General features: G+C 38.9%; 1 non-coding gene across 1 annotated transcript; it reads right to left on the bottom strand.

Moving 5' to 3' along the window:
• Positions 1-2285: 2285 nt before the first annotated feature.
• On the bottom strand, positions 2286-2358 carry TRNAK-CUU (transfer RNA lysine (anticodon CUU)). The gene has a single exon. It is a non-coding gene; the product is annotated as a tRNA-Lys (tRNA).
• Between the last annotated feature and the right edge of the window lie 2967 nt (positions 2359-5325).

Below are 5325 nucleotides of genomic sequence, written 5' to 3'. Positions count from 1 at the left end.
GATTGCATAAGAAATCAAATTCCTCTCACGTGCTATAGAATACCTAAACACTTTGATTAAACCACTTTAGTTGTTATAATGACACCAAATTTGAAAGCCATCTGTGACTTTTCTGTTCTTACTCTACAACAACCATGGCAATTACAAGTTAAAAAGTAAAATGTATGCAAATTTTAGAATGGAGAATGCGGGCATCGATCCCGCTACCTCTCGCATGCTAAGCGAGCGCTCTACCATTTGAGCTAATTCCCCTGTGTGCTCACTCAGCATCACATTTCAAAAGTAACGTTACTGCTGTCCACACTTTATTTTAAGTCTAATTGCCCATAACATGAGTGTTCAGTTCACTCCTAACTGATGCCTTAACTACACCTAGGGGATGTTTTACACTTCAGGTTGGCATGTTTAGTACTTGAATAGGAGTGATATCACTGTATGTTAACCTAGACTCAGGCCCTACCTAATCTTGGAGATACATTTCTCATGAATGAGTAACCAAGGGAGATACAATTTTTAGGAGTTAGTGCATGTCTAATGCAAGATTAATCACCATATTATGAGAGCCAATGCTATCATCCAGCAAAAAATACTCGTTTTCGCCATACGTGGGGCTCGAACCCACGACCCTGAGATTAAGAGTCTCAAGCTCTACCGACTGAGCTAGCCGGGCTCCCACTTAAATATGGTATGCAGACTCATCATTTTTTATTAAGGAAAACTGTTTCTGGATATTCCTCTGCTCTTGTTTTGCAAGGAACTTCACTTTTATACATCCTTCAGAGGAAAGAATGTCAAGTAAAATAAGACGAAATGAAAATGGAAGGTGTGAAATTTTCATTTTGAGATTGCATAAGAAATCAAATTCCTCTCACGTGCTATAGAATACCTAAACACTTTTGATTAAACCACTTTAGTTGTTATAATGACACCAAATTTGAAAGCCATCTGTGACTTTTCTGTTCTTACTCTGCAACAACCATGGCAATTACAAGTTAAAAAGTAAAATGTATGCAAATTTTAGAATGGAGAATGCGGGCATCGATCCCGCTACCTCTCGCATGCTAAGCGAGCGCTCTACCATTTGAGCTAATTCCCCTGTGTGCTCACTCAGCATCACATTTCAAAAGTAACGTTACTGCTGTCCACACTTTATTTTAAGTCTAATTGCCCATAACATGAGTGTTCAGTTCACTCCTAACTGATGCCTTAACTACACCTAGGGGATGTTTTACACTTCAGGTTGGCATGTTTAGTACTTGAATAGGAGTGATATCACTGTATGTTAACCTAGACTCAGGCCCTACCTAATCTTGGAGATACATTTCTCATGAATGAGTAACCAAGGGAGATACAATTTTTAGGAGTTAGTGCATGTCTAATGCAAGATTAATCACCATATTATGAGAGCCAATGCTATCATCCAGTAAAAAATACTCGTTTTCGCCCAACGTGGGGCTCGAACCCACGACCCTGAGATTAAGAGTCTCATGCTCTACAGACTGAGCTAGCCGGGCTCCCACTTAAATATGGTATGCAGACTCATCATTTTTTATTAAGGAAAACTGTTTCTGGATATTCCTCTGCTCTTGTTTTGCAAGGAACTTCACTTTTATACATCCTTCAGAGGAAAGAATGTCAAGTAAAATAAGACGAAATGAAAATGGAAGGTGTGAAATTTTCATTTTGAGATTGCATAAGAAATCAAATTCCTCTCACGTGCTATAGAATACCTAAACACTTTTGATTAAACCACTTTAGTTGTTATAATGACACCAAATTTGAAAGCCATCTGTGACTTTTCTGTTCTTATTCTGCAACAACCATGGCAATTACAAGTTAAAAAGTAAAATGTATGCAAATTTTAGAATGGAGAATGCGGGCATCGATCCCGCTACCTCTCGCATGCTAAGCGAGCGCTCTACCATTTGAGCTAATTCCCCTGTGTGCTCACTCAGCATCACATTTCAAAAGTAACGTTACTGCTGTCCACACTTTATTTTAAGTCTAATTGCCCATAACATGAGTGTTCAGTTCACTCCTAACTGATGCCTTAACTACACCTAGGGGATGTTTTACACTTCAGGTTGGCATGTTTAGTACTTGAATAGGAGTGATATCACTGTATGTTAACCTAGACTCAGGCCCTACCTAATCTTGGAGATACATTTCTCATGAATGAGTAACCAAGGGAAATACAATTTTTAGGAGTTAGTGCATGTCTAATGCAAGATTAATCACCATATTATGAGAGCCAATGCTATCATCCAGCAAAAAATACTCGTTTTTGCCCAACGTGGGGCTCGAACCCACGACCCTGAGATTAAGAGTCTCATGCTCTACCGACTGAGCTAGCCGGGCTCCCACTTAAATATGGTATGCAGACTCATCATTTTTTATTAAGGAAAACTGTTTCTGGATATTCCTCTGCTCTTGTTTTGCAAGGAACTTCACTTTTATACATCCTTCAGAGGAAAGAATGTCAAGTAAAATAAGACGAAATGAAAATGGAAGGTGTGAAATTTTCATTTTGAGATTGCATAAGAAATCAAATTCCTCTCACGTGCTATAGAATACCTAAACACTTTTGATTAAACCACTTTAGTTGTTATAATGACACCAAATTTGAAAGCCATCTGTGACTTTTCTGTTCTTACTCTACAACAACCATGGCAATTACAAGTTAAAAAGTAAAATGTATGCAAATTTTAGAATGGAGAATGCGGGCATCGATCCCGCTACCTCTCGCATGCTAAGCGAGCGCTCTACCATTTGAGCTAATTCCCCTGTGTGCTCACTCAGCATCACATTTCAAAAGTAACGTTACTGCTGTCCACACTTTATTTTAAGTCTAATTGCCCATAACATGAGTGTTCAGTTCACTCCTAACTGATGCCTTAACTACGCCTAGGGGATGTTTTACACTTCAGGTTGGCATGTTTAGTACTTGAATAGGAGTGATATCACTGTATGTTAACCTAGACTCAGGCCCTACCTAATCTTGGAGATACATTTCTCATGAATGAGTAACCAAGGGAGATACAATTTTTAGGAGTTAGTGCATGTCTAATGCAAGATTAATCACCATATTATGAGAGCCAACGCTATCATCCAGCAAAAAATACTCGTTTTCGCCCAACGTGGGGCTCGAACCCACGACCCTGAGATTAAGAGTCTCATGCTCTACCGACTGAGCTAGCCGGGCTCCCACTTAAATATGGTATGCAGACTCATCATTTTTTATTAAGGAAAACTGTTTCTGGATATTCCTCTGCTCTTGTTTTGCAAGGAACTTCACTTTTATACATCCTTCAGAGGAAAGAATGTCAAGTAAAATAAGACGAAATGAAAATGGAAGGTGTGAAATTTTCATTTTGAGATTGCATAAGAAATCAAATTCCTCTCACGTGCTATAGAATACCTAAACACTTTTGATTAAACCACTTTAGTTGTTATAATGACACCAAATTTGAAAGCCATCTGTGACTTTTCTGTTCTTACTCTGCAACAACCATGGCAATTACAAGTTAAAAAGTATGCAAATTTTAGAATGGAGAATTCGGGCATCGATCCCGCTACCTCTCGCATGCTAAGCGAGCGCTCTACCATTTGAGCTAATTCCCCTGTGTGCTCACTCACCATCACATTTCAAAAGTAACGTTACTGCTGTCCACACTTTATTTTAAGTCTAATTGCCCATAACATGAGTGTTCAGTTCACTCCTAACTGATGCCTTAACTACACCTAGGGGATGTTTTACACTTCAGGTTGGCATGTTTAGTACTTGAATAGGAGTGATATCACTGTATGTTAACCTAGACTCAGGCCCTACCTAATCTTGGAGATACATTTCTCATGAATGAGTAACCAAGGGAGATACAATTTTTAGGAGTTAGTGCATGTCTAATGCAAGATTAATCACCATATTATGAGAGCCAATGCAATCATCCAGCAAAAAAATACTCGTTTTCGCCCAACGTGGGGCTCGAACCCACGACCCTGAGATTAAGAGTCTCATGCTCTACCGACTGAGCTAGCCGGGCTCCCACTTAACTATGGTATGCAGACTCATCATTTTTTATTAACGAAAACAGTTTCTGGATATTCCTCTGCTCTTGTTTTGCAAGGAACTTCACTTTTATACATCCTTCAGAGGAAAGAATGTCAAGTAAAATAAGACGAAATGAAAATGGAAGGTGTGAAATTTTCAGTTTGAGATTGCATAAGAAATCAAATTCCTCTCACGTGCTATAGAATACATAAACACTTTTGATTAAACCACTTTAGTTGTTATAATGACACCAAATTTGAAAGCCATCTGTGACTTTTCTGTTCTTACTCTGCAACAACCATGACAATTACAAGTTAAAAAGTAAAATGTATGCAAATTTTAGAATGGAGAATGCGGGCATCGATCCCGCTACCTCTCGCATGCTAAGCGAGCGCTCTACCATTTGAGCTAATTCCCCTGTGTGCTCACTCAGCATCACATTTCAAAAGTAACGTTACTGCTGTCCACACTTTATTTTAAGTCTAATTGCCCATAACATGAGTGTTCAGTTCACTCCTAACTGATGCCTTAACTACACCTAGGGGATGTTTTACACTTCAGGTTGGCATGTTAAGTACTTGAATAGGAGTGATATCACTGTATGTTAACCTAGACTCAGGCCCTACCTAATCTTGGAGATACATTTCTCATGAATGAGTAACCAAGGGAGATACAATTTTTAGGAGTTAGTGCCTGTCTAATGCAAGATTAATCACCATATTATGAGAGCCAATGCTATCATCCAGCAAAAAATACTCGTTTTCGCCCAACGTGGGGCTCGAACCCACGACCCTGAGATTAAGAGTCTCATGCTCTACCGACTGAGCTAGCCGGGCTCCCACTTAAATATGGTATGCAGACTCATCATTTTTTATTAAGGAAAACCGTTTCTGGATATTCCTCTGCTCTTGTTTTGCAAGGAACTTCACTTTTATACATCCTTCAGAGGAAAGAATGTCAAGTAAAATAAGACGATATGAAAATGGAAGGTGTGAAATTTTCATTTTGAGATTGCATAAGAAATCAAATTCCTCTCACGTGCTATAGAATACCTAAACACTTTTGATTAAACCACTTTAGTTGTTATAATGACACCAAATTTGAAAGCCATCTGTGACTTTTCTGTTCTTACTCTGCAACAACCATGGCAATTACAAGTTAAAAAGTAAAATGTATGCAAATTTTAGAATGGAGAATGCGGGCATCGATCCCGCTACCTCTCACATGCTAAGCGAGCGCTCTACCATTTGAGCTAATTCCCCTGTGTGCTCACTCAG

Source organism: Triturus cristatus, chromosome 4_1 (assembly GCF_964204655.1).
Source record: "Triturus cristatus chromosome 4_1, aTriCri1.1, whole genome shotgun sequence".
In the NCBI taxonomy this organism is placed as follows: domain Eukaryota; kingdom Metazoa; phylum Chordata; class Amphibia; order Caudata; family Salamandridae; genus Triturus; species Triturus cristatus.
This window is presented reverse-complemented; position numbering and strand designations above follow the sequence as displayed.